The 11,990-nt window shown below is 45.0% G+C and overlaps 1 non-coding gene across 1 annotated transcript; it reads left to right on the forward strand.

Moving 5' to 3' along the window:
* Positions 1-11,353: 11,353 nt before the first annotated feature.
* Positions 11,354-11,427, forward strand: Trnat-ugu (transfer RNA threonine (anticodon UGU)). The gene has a single exon. It is a non-coding gene; the product is annotated as a tRNA-Thr (tRNA).
* Positions 11,428-11,990: the final 563 nt, after the last annotated feature.

Below are 11,990 nucleotides of genomic sequence, written 5' to 3' on the forward strand. Positions count from 1 at the left end.
GTGCTGTGTGCAGTCTGTGGCTGGTTTGCATTGTTGGAGTATTTGCTATTGTAGCGTTGGGCTGTTGGATGGGAACAGAGCGTAGCGTTGCGCAGTTGGAGGTGATTCGCCAGCATTGGTGGATGTGGAGAGAGAGATGCCAGAGTTATGAGAGGTTGCTATAAGCGGACGATCTGGACGTGTGTCCGCCAGAAAAAAGGAAATTTGTAAAGATGGATGTCATGAATTGATAGATATATATATGATGACTTTTGAACACTATTAATGTAAATACATCGTTTGTTCTCTGTAAAAATCTTTCGTTTGCTAACTATGCCCATCCGTAGTCAGTGCCTTCAGTAGTTAGAATCTTTTATTTAGCTGGCAGTATTGGCGCTCGCTGTATTGCAGTAGTTCGAGTAACGAAGATTTTTGTGAGGTAAGTGATTCATGAGAGGTATAGGTCATTGTTAGTCAGGGCCATTCTTTTGTAGGGATTTTTGAAAGTCAGATTGCGTTGCGCTAAAAAGATATTGTGTGTCAGTTTAGTGATGATCAGAATAAGTAAAGAGAGAACTGTCTGAGTACGTTCTGTTTTACTCAGCTGTCTTTCTACATCCTCATCCATACTCCGCAAGCCACCCGACGGTGTGTGGCGGAGGGCACTTTGGGTACCTCTATCTGTTCTCCCTTCTGTTCCAGTCTGGTATTGTTCATGGAAAGAAAGATTGTCGGTATGCCTCTGTGTGGGCTCTAATCTCTGTTTTTATCCTCATGGTCTCTTCGCGAGATATACGTAGGGGCGAGCAATATACTGCTTGACTTCTCGGTGAAGGTATGTTCTCGAAACTTCAACAAAAGCCCATACCGAGCTACCGAGCGTCTCTCCTGCAGAGTCTTCCACTGGAGTTTATCTGTCATCTCCATAACGCTTTCGCGATTACTAAATGACTTGTGATCAAATAACGTAGAAGTTTTCTAACACAGTCATTCATAATTTTTCTAAGGGGACGTATCACTTTGTATGTGTGTCATCTATGCGTTCCTAAACCATTCATTCGGCTGCGATGAAACTTTCGTGAATTGTTCTCCTCATGCCCACGAAGATTCCTCGTTCAAAAACAGGCGTACAGGAGATATGACGTCATAAACAATGAGGTGCGACCACGCGAAAATATTCAGATTTATGCACCCGCTATTTGAGGATGAGAGCACTTAGCGACTGGCAACAAACTTTACGTGATAAGTGATTTCAAACGTTTGCCAAAATTTTTACCGAGCGAGGTGGCGCAGTGGTTAGACACTGGACTCGCATTCGGGAGGACGACGGTTCAATCCCGCGTCCGGCCATCCTGATTTAGGTTTTCCGTGATTTCCCTAAATCGCTCCAGGCAAATGCCGGGATGGTTCCTTTCAAAGGGCACGGCCGACTTCCTTCCCTGTCCTTCCCCAATCCGATGAGACCGATGACCTGTCTGGTATCCTCCCCCAAACAACCAACCAACCAAAATTTTTCTCGCTGACACCTCCCACAATATAATGAAAGGGAAGGAGGTTTTCGCCTGCTACGTTTTCGCTGTACATGCCGTACAACTGCGGCGCCAAGCGTGACGTTATAGTGTTTTACGTAGTTACTATCAACTATTCTCCACATGTTTTGCGTACCGCACAGTATCCACATACGTCGCTACTGCACGACACGCAGTTCAGGAGATATGACGTCATGAACTTTGAGATGCTTGAGAAACTGCCGCCTTAGGCATGATCTTTTCTTCTATTACTTTTTTACTATTGAAGCTATTCGCAACTCATTTCCCAAACGTATTTTTTTAAACATATAAAACCACGGGCGTATTCCAGTGCAACGTTGTGTCAAAACTGCAAATCAGTCGGTCATGAACTTCCCGAGATTTCCCCTCAAAATCAAACGAATACAAAATGCAAGTGTTCCTGATCGCACCCCAGTTATTCCAACAGTTATGCCATCGAGTTGGAACGCTTGTAATTTCCGGTGCGACTCGTATTTGCAATGAAGGTCAACAAGGCGCAGGCACAATCACTTCAAGTGTGTGGACTACATTTGGAAAACCCATGCTTCTTACGTGGACAACAGTACGTGGCTTACTCATGCACCGGAAAATCGTCTGACTTATTCTTGTACAGACCAGACGGAATAACCAGAAACACTCTTGTGTTTCCGTGGCACTGCAACGCACGCCGGGTACAGCTAGAAACAAACGTGGACAACAGTACGTGGCTTACTCATGCACCGGAAAATCGTCTGACTTATTCTTGTACAGACCAGACGGAATAACCAGAAACACTCTTGTGTTTCCGTGGCACTGCAACGCACGCCGGGTACAGCTAGAAACAAAAGGTGCATTTTTCATGAAAATGACTATTAGCTGTGTGAATTTTATATTTAAATGATGTGTGTATTGGAGCTGAGTGAAAAAAAACGGAAATAATTAATGACCAAAACGAGATTCAATCTAGCGATGACCTGTATCTTGCGTCTTATGTCATTCTTGTAGAACATGCAACTTTGTTTCAAAATCTAACCCATGCCCCCCATGCAGCGAGCGAACACAGTAGCTCAGAGCCACACACCTTCTCGAAAAATTTCTACCCTCATTTTGGCGTATTAAACACAGTCGGAAAACTTCAAGTCGATTTTCTCGCGAATGAAATGAATGTATAAGTGTGTGTATACACATGTATAAGTGTCTGACAGAGCAAACATCACGCGTATATACAGGGGATAGGCAAAATGTGAACACCTGTAATTATGTGGTATTTGTTTATTAATAAGGGGTTGGACCTCCATTTGATCGTAATACATCTACGAATCTTCTTGGAATATTGGCGTATAATGATTGTATTGTCTCCAGTGGAATGTTATGCCACTCTTCGATCAGAACCTCTTATCACTCCTGTAGTGACGAGGGAGGCGGAAATATGTGATTACACATGGAATCGAACCCACGCCCCCCATGCAGCGAGCGAACACAGTGCCTCAGAGACACAACTTCTCGAAAAATTTCTACCCTTATTTTAGCGTATTAAATATAGTCAGAAAACTTCGGGTCGATTTTCTAGCGAATAAAACGAATGTGTAAGTGTGTGTATACGCATGTATAAGTGTCTGATAGAGCAAACATCACGCGTATATACAGGGGACAGGCAAAGTAATGTGAACACCTGTAATTATGTGGGATTGTTTTATTAATAAGGGGCTGGTCCTCCATTTGATCGTAATACAGCTACGAATCTTCTTGGAATACTGGCGTATAATGATTCTATTGTCTCCAGTGGAATGTTCTGCCACTCTTCGATCAGAACCTCTTATCACTCCTGTAGTGACGAGGGAGGCGGAAATCTGCTCCGGAGTCTGCGCTCCAATACCGCCCACAAGGGCTCGTAAGTGTGGTGGCCAGGGAAGACGCCGAGGTTCAGTTGCATGCTCCTCATAACCACGATTGCCCCGCCCTGGCTGTGTGAATGGGTGCATTATCGTCCTGAAATATGGCATCATTGTTAGAGAACAACATTTGAGTCACGGGGTGCACCTGATCCTCTAAGATGTTCACATAATCGTTGGCTGTAACACAGCCTTTAATGATGGGGCCAGCAGAATACCATGTTATGACTGCCCATACCACCACACTTCCGCCTCCATATTTAACCGTTGGAATCAAGCAGTCAGGATTGTACGCTTCTTTTGGCGTCCTCCAGACGTAAACCCGGCCCAATGTTGGAAATAACGAAAACGTTGACTCGGCGGACCGCATGAGGTGTTGCCACTAATCAGCTGTCCAGGATTGATGCTCCTGACACAATGACTTACTTTCTTGGCTTTAGTTGCCGTCACTAATGGTATGGCACCTCGTTCGCTTTATGGAGTTCTCGGTGGACAGTGTCCATAGATACAGGATCTGGAAGACGGCTATTGAAGTGTGCAGTCACTTTAGCCGCCGTAGTTTTGAGTTGTTTTGACACAATTCGTGTTAGCGTACGACCATGTCTGTCATTTACATTTGATTTATGCCCACTGTTACGTTTACACGACGATGTCTTTCCATGTTCTGTGCAGGCTGTAGTGACTGTTGAAACAGCTGCTCTCGAAACATTCAATAAGTTGGCTGTCTTGGTTACGGATGCTCCAGCTAATCGGGCCCCCACAACCTGAGCTCTTCGGAACTCTGTTAGGTCTTTCATCGCACGTGGACCCCGGCCTCTGAATGCAAATACGAAGTGAACACTACTCGTAAACAACCTGCACTGATGCCCAGTCCGTACTGAAAACGCACAGTCCAGTGCAACACATGTATTACCTGCATTGTTGACCGTTAAACATAACCATCCCATTACTACCACTGTTCGCATTATTTTGCCTATTCCCAGTATGTGTGTAGATATTGGTGTGTACGAGCGCGAGAGCTCTTACAGTTATTTCGGTGTGGATGCGCAGGACGTCCAAACTGCTGTACGAGTCAGAGTGAGCGAGCTGTCAGCTGGAGGGAGAATGGACGGGGACGCTACCTGCGTGCGACATGACGGGATGGAATTTGGGTCGGCCGGGAAGCGTGACAAGATAGCAGAGGCGGTCAAGGCGAGCACTCGCGATAAGCAGAAAATCCGGGTTTGGCACAAATTTTCACCTGTCGTCTTTGGGTTTATTTCAAAGCCCGATTCATTGGTCTCTCTCACTTCGTTTCTCAAGAATTTTTGAGAGTTGCCTCGAAGTACTTTGGGAGTGGTATCTCAGAGCTCTGAACATCACATACCATAAATATAAAAAAAATACATAAATCCGATTCCTGTATTGTAAGCGTAAACGTTTCAATTGGGTCCTCATCTGCATAAGCTCAAATTTCACCCGTGACCTTCGTTTGCAAGACGTACGATACCACTTCAGTACAATATGTACTTCAGTTCACTGTACACTCGCACGTGTTTAGGGTGTTCCAAGTGCACTACACATATTTGAATCAAATACTGCGGTGCCCCCTCCCCCGCAGAGATGTACGAATTCTTCCAAACACCGTCGGATCATCTCGTAAATCTTGACAACACTGTACAGTTTGTCGCTCCAATTCTTCAATAGTATCAAAGTTGGTGCCGTACACTTCAACACTGGGATCACTCCAGATAGAAAACCCCGAGGCACTGAGGTCGGATGATGTTGGAGGCTATGGGTACAGAACAGACCCCACTCACCCTGAACACGTTGGACCGGGGCGGCACTGTCAGACGCACGTAACACATTCCCTAGCAATGGGTCAAGCTTACAATTTGAACACCGTTCTATAGAAACTTAATCGAAAAGGTTATATTTGCACTGATTAGGACAATATTTCGCAGTGAAGTCGATGCCGGCCGCTAAGCAGCATGAAGAGGATCTCTTACGGATCTGTGTTTACTGGAACGGTTTTGCTTCTTCTGTCACATGCTTTCACTCGAGTCAGTTTTATCTATTCGTTATGATGCACCCTGCTTTACTTTCATAGACGGGAGTTGGGCGCAGGAAATGGAGCACAATTTCTTTAAAAATGTAATTCAATACCGTTTAAAAACTACTTTTATTTATCAGCAAACGTATAGACGTTAAACTTTATAATAAGTACAAATTATCTTCAGCGTCCTTACCTGAAAAGTTTCAACGAGATTTATAGATATTTTACAGTCACGCTCGTAACAATCAGATACAAGTGAATATTTTTTCTATTCATACTCGTAGCAGGTTTTGACATTGGATGGTACCACTAAAAAACAACCAACGCTGATTACAGCTATAATGCTGCTAGAAACTTTTGAATCAAGATAATCAAGAGTCTTAGTGCATTTACATTTGCAAGGAGAATGTCAACGAAGAGGGAAACACTTTCGACTAACGTCAGTCCCATTACATGTCCTGGCTTTCATAAACTGAAACTGAACCGATATGCCTCCCTCTGCGGCTGTGCAGCATGCGAGTTCGGTGTGCGAAGGTGATGCTTTACTTGGGTGAGAGAGGGGAGGGGTAACTGCGGTGTATCCCCCACCCGACGCTGGACGGACTCAACAATTTTCTTCTTCGGAGCTACTTCAGCCAAGTAGCATTGTTCAAAGATGTGGCGTCTGTTACCACGCGACCGTTACAAATGATACCTTACTCGAGAAATCTGCAGCTAACAACCGTCATCACTCAAACATTCCTATCAGATCCGAAGCACAAACAATACCAGCACGGGTCAGACCCCAGACTGAAACTGTTCACGATATTTGTTATGGCTTACATAATTACGTCACTGCTCTGACGTCGCGCCTTAGGGCAGGGCCTTCCAACCCTCCGAGGGAACAACAGTTTGACAGTCCTGGTACTCTGCTGGAATGTCTTGTTTCTTCTTCTTCTTTCGTTTCACCCTCTTTAGGGTACACAGTATCAATCATTTCTTTGTGAGTTGTTCTTTTCTTAGGGCCCAGTATTTCTTCATTCTTTCTGATCTTCTATTCCTCAGCCGACCAGAGTGGCCGAGCGGTTCTAGGCACTACAGTCTGGTATCGCGCGACCGGTACGGTCGCAGGTTCGAATCCTGCCTCGGGCATGGATGTGTGTGATGTCCTTAGGTTAGTTAGGTTTAAGTAGTTCTAAGTTCTAGGGGACTGATGACCTCAGAAGTCCCATAGTACTCACAGCCATTTCTCTATTCCTCTCTTCTTCCGAGATGAGGTTTGGACTTTTGTGTAGATTTGTCTTGGAACCCTATGTTTTCATCTTTAATAATTAATTTATCTGTTCGATCGATAAGTCATTTTTCTGAAATCTTTAATTCTACAAGGTCTTTCTCAGTTTCTTTAAACCAGTTGGGTTTCGTTTTGCGGTTACAGAAAAGTCAAAAATTTGTTGGAATTCATTTTTAGTGTTTCTGCTCCATACAGTGCTTCTGGCTTAATCACTGTCTTGTAACGTGTAATTTTGGACCCCCATGAAAGGAATTTTTTGTTGTATGTATTTTTAGTTAGTTGGAAGGCCAATTTTGAAGGTGAATAAAATTCAAAAAAATACGGAAAGTTTGTTTTATTTAGTGATTACTTCAGTCGTAAATCGTAACTAATAACACAACCATCGAAATAAAATAATTAGTATTGTCAAAATGTCGAAAAACAAAAGCGCCACGTTATTAATGGTTTTTCACTGAGCACTCATTCACTCTCCGCTGAACCCTCGTGTTCCACGGAAGGCAGTCTGCGAAACCGCGCTCCAGTCTACGACAGCAAGTCGGTTAACCTCGCTGGAGTCGAAGTGCGCGACGCGGTACAGTATTTAATTATTTTCCGTACTCATCACTTTCCATAACGCCGCTTTAGTCGGCTGTCCCTCTATAGTAATTCCCAATTACCAGCTCACTCCACATTGCTAAATTTAGTAATTTCGGCAGCATAGTTACGCTGATGAGCTTCACGTGGAGGCCATCAGTACCGCGGCCCCATCGCCCCCTCCCCCCTACACAGGCCGTCCCCCACCGCTCACCGACTGCATGTGTTACACCCACAATAATCACGCTCTTATCCTCTCTCACTCAGTAATTCCGCCGAGGGATCTCTAACTTCATTGTCTCGAGCAGTAGGCCCAATATTCTCAACAGGCTGCACATTACCTTCATTTGTTCCTTCTATATTTTTCCAATCTCCTGTTTTTACCGTAACGTTAAATACCTCACAAAAAATTGAAAAATGGCTAATTAACTATTAAAACTGTAATAACTAAACCCAAACACATGTAGGTTGTCTAAGTATTTTATCATTCAAAATTTTAACAGAAGCTGCTTTATAAAGGCAACAGTCTAGTATTACGTCTGAATTTTGAACTTTGTGTACGTGAACTTGCTCCGAGCACGCAGAGCACGAGAATAACATATGAGGAAGTACAGATGTCATCATTCTCAGGTGATCTCCGAGTGATATTTTTGGAAGAATCACTAGGCATCAAGCTGCATCTACACTGAAGAGCCAAAGAAATTGCTACACCTGCCTAATATTGTGTTGGGTCTGCGCGAGCACGCCGAAGGGCGCAACACGGCGTGGCATGGACTCGACTTATGTCTGAAGTAGGGCTTGAGGGAATTGACGCCATGAATCCTGAAGGGCTGTCCATAAATCCGTAAGAGTACGAAGGGGTAGAGATCTCTTCTGAACAGCACGTTGCAAGGCATCCCAGATATGCTCAATAATGTTCATGACTGGGGAGTTTGGTGGCCGGCGGAAGTGTTTAAACTCGGAAGACTGTTCCTGGAGCCACTCTGTAGCAATTCTGGACGTGTGGGGTGTCGCATTGTCCTGCTGGAATTACCAAAGTGCGTCGGAATGCCCAATTGACGTGAATGGATGCAGGTGATCAGACAGAATGCTTACTTACATGTCACCTGTCAGATTCGTATCTAGACGTATCAGGAGCCCCATATCACTCCAACTGCGCACGCCCCACACCATTACGGAGCCTCCACCAGCTTGAACAATCCCCTGGTGACATGCAGAGTCCACGGATTCATGAGGTTTCCATACCGTACACGTTGATCCTATCGACACAACTTGAAACCAGTCTCGTTCTAGCGGACAACACATTTCCAGTCATCAACAGTCCAATGTCGGTGGTGACAGGCCTGGGCGAGGTCTAAACCTTTGTGTCACACAGTCATCAAGGCTACACGTGTGGGCCTCCACTCTGAAAGCTCATATCGATGACGCCTCGTTGAATGATTCGCGAGCTGACACTCGTTGATGGCCCAGCACTGAAATCTACAGCAATTTGCGCATGGGTTCACTTCTGTCAGGTTGCACGATTCTCTTCAGTCGTCGTTGGTCCCGTTCTTGCAGGATCTTTTTCCGGCCGCAGTGATGTCGGAGATTTGATGTTTTACTGGATTCCTGATATTCACGGTACACTCGTGAAATGGTCGTGCAGGAAAATCCCCACTTCATCGCTACCTCGGAGATGCTGTGTCCCATCGCTCGTGCACCAACTATAGGACGACGTTCAAACTCTCTTAAATCTTGACAACATGCCATTGTAGCAGCAGTAGCCTTTGTAAGAACTGCTCCAGACACTTGTCTTATAAAGGCGTTGCCTACTGCAGCGCCATCTTCTGCCTGTTTGCATATCTCTGTGTCTGCATACGCATGCCTATACCAGTTTCTTTGGTGCTTCAGTGTAAGATATGCAGTCAGCATTTTATCATTTGCCGTTTTTACGGTCCACGCTATTAATTTACCATTTTTGTGAGCTATTCTATCAATTTACCACTTTTTACTGTCAATTCACCAATTTCTGGTTTTGGAATCGTACCCGCTTGCTAATTTTACCAATTTCTGGATTTGGTATCCCAACAATTTGCCAATCTTACTAATTTCCAGATTTGACACCACACATTTAGTTAAATTAATTGTGGTCCTCTCATCGCAGACCAAGGACCTAGAATGGAGAGCATATTGCCCAAAAGCAGTGGGACCCTAAGATGATTGGCTGGGAGCATGATGATGTATGCATTTTTCAACTGGTCAAGAGTAAAATGGTGGAGAGAGGAGGAGAATTCAGTGATTTTGCAATACCACTAGGAAAATATGCCTCAGCACTTGACACACTGGCAGCAGAATCTGCTGAGATCGCCAGTTCCTGGAACACTGATATCAGAATGTGCTCTTGAGCCAGAACTCTCACTTCTCTACTACTGATGTTTATGTCAGGTTTGAAACCAATTGTCATTGATAAAGTGTGATCCTCATTTCAGTTACGTGTCAGTTAGGAACGTTCGACAACCAGTGTTCTTCCGGTATGTTAGACGGCTGGCAGTGGTACATCAACCCTTGTAGGCATATTGGACAGTCCGTGTTGAAACACAAACAAATCGGGCAACTTCGTGCGTGGTCTGTCTGGTAGTCTGTTACATCTGCACGTCGACTCATGTTACTGCACTGATTCCGGTCAACTGTCTTATCACAGACTAGCGCGCGCGCACACACACACACACACACACACACACACACGCACACACACCACTTCAGTGCCATGATTAGATCGTGGTGGAGGGTGACACTACCGCTTGGTACCAGCTCTACAGTTCTACTGTGCTCCAGAGCGAGAGTGTGCTGTTTTAGATGCTGACTGCCATTTTGACCGGTGAAGTTGGAAGGTCTGGAACCGCAAGACCACTACGGTCGCAGGTTCGAATCCTGCCTCGGGCATGGATGTTTGTGATGTCCTTAGGTTAGTTAGGTTTAACTAGTTCTAAGTTCTAGGGGACTAATGACCTCAGCAGTTGAGTCCCATAGTGCTCAGAGCCATTTTGAAGTTGGAAGCCGATGCTGACGGCGTGTTTCTTGCCGTAAGGAATTTGGTAATGTGTGGTGATGTTATTTACAGATTCCGAATTCGAAATAATCAGGGGATCGTCAGCGTCAAAGATGGGCCAAACGCAGTAACCAGGTGCCTGTACAGACAGGCTGCCTGAAGAGCTGTAGTGGCAGGACGCTCCACAGAGGACTTGAAAGTATTGCCGGTAAATTTCCTGATCATGTTATGACATCAGTGTGGATTTCAACTCTTTCTTGGCAGTCACGCCATTAAAACAAGTACCGTGGGCAGAAGTTGGTAGCAGATTGTTCTGAAATGGTGTTCTCAAAATGATCACGAGTCGTTAGAGAATCGACTGTAGAACGGACTGTCTTAGACCTGCAAGTAACTAACAGACCCGACCGTTCCGGCTCAGTCAACATGCAGAAGGGGATCGGCGATTGTGCGCCCAAGGCTGTTATAACATCGTGTCTGAGTAAGTTTATGAGAGTTTGGGAAGAACCGCCGATGTTCGAGAGTTAATTAGAAAGTTTGTTGCGGAAACAAAGAGAACTTCAACTCATATTTAAACGAAGTCGGAGTCTTGTTGCCAAACAAAAGTTGGACGAAGTCGAAATGAGAGTAAAGGTAAGCTTTCAATGAATTCGAAAATAAATGATGACTAACTGAAAACCTCAGCTGCCGACGGGTGTTGTTGATATACCTCGATGTGGACAGCTGAAAATGTGTGCACCAACCTGGACTCGAACCCCGGATCTCCTGCTTACATGGCAGACGCTCTATCCATCGGACCCACCGCGAACACAGATGAAGAGCGCGATTGCAGGGACTTATCCCTTGCACGCTTCCCGTGAGACATTCCCAACTGTACACAATTCTACATATGTATTCTTACGGGAATCGCCAAAGCGTGCGCGAGTAATGAGTAGGTGGGCAAATGTCTATAAGGTACAATACATACGTAGAATTGTGGACAGTTGGGAATGTGAGTCTCACGGGAAGCGTGCAAGGGATCAGTCCCTGCAGTCGCGGTATTCATCTGTGTCCTCGGTGGCTCAGATGGACAGAGCGTCTGCCATGTAAGCAGAAGATCCCGGGTTCGAGTCCCGGTTGGGGCACACATTTTCAGCTGTCCACATCGAGGTATATCAACAACACTTGTCGGCAGCTGAGGTTTTCAGTTAGTCATCATTTATTCCAGGGAAAAGCTGCACGGTCATCAACAGTAACTGTTCTTTCGAGAACAAGTTATTGTCTTCGTATATATCGAAAATAAATGTTGACGACCTGCCTCAAGCAAATTCCCAATTATTTGAAGGAAAATTCAAAGTAGTTTTTGTTTTACATAATGATAGCAAACAGATCAGTATCATTTAAACAGCCGCGCCTCGTAGCCGCGCGTTCTGAGGTGCCTTGCCAAGGTCTGCGCGGCTCCCGCCGTCGGAGGTTCGATTCCTTCCTCGGGCATGGGTGTGTGTGTGCGTGTGTGTGTGTGTGTGTGTGTGTGTGTGTGTGTGTGTGTGTATGTGTGTGTGTTGTCCTTAGTTAAAGTACGAGGTTCACTCCAAAAGAAATGCACACTACTTTTGGTAAAAATACAGTTTTCATTCTGCATGTGTGAAAGTTTTACAGTGTGTAGATATATCCTTCCCGCTTGTTTTCAAACTTAGTTCAACCTGCT

Source organism: Schistocerca nitens, chromosome 8 (genome assembly GCF_023898315.1).
Source record: "Schistocerca nitens isolate TAMUIC-IGC-003100 chromosome 8, iqSchNite1.1, whole genome shotgun sequence".
In the NCBI taxonomy this organism is placed as follows: Eukaryota; Metazoa; Arthropoda; class Insecta; order Orthoptera; family Acrididae; genus Schistocerca; species Schistocerca nitens.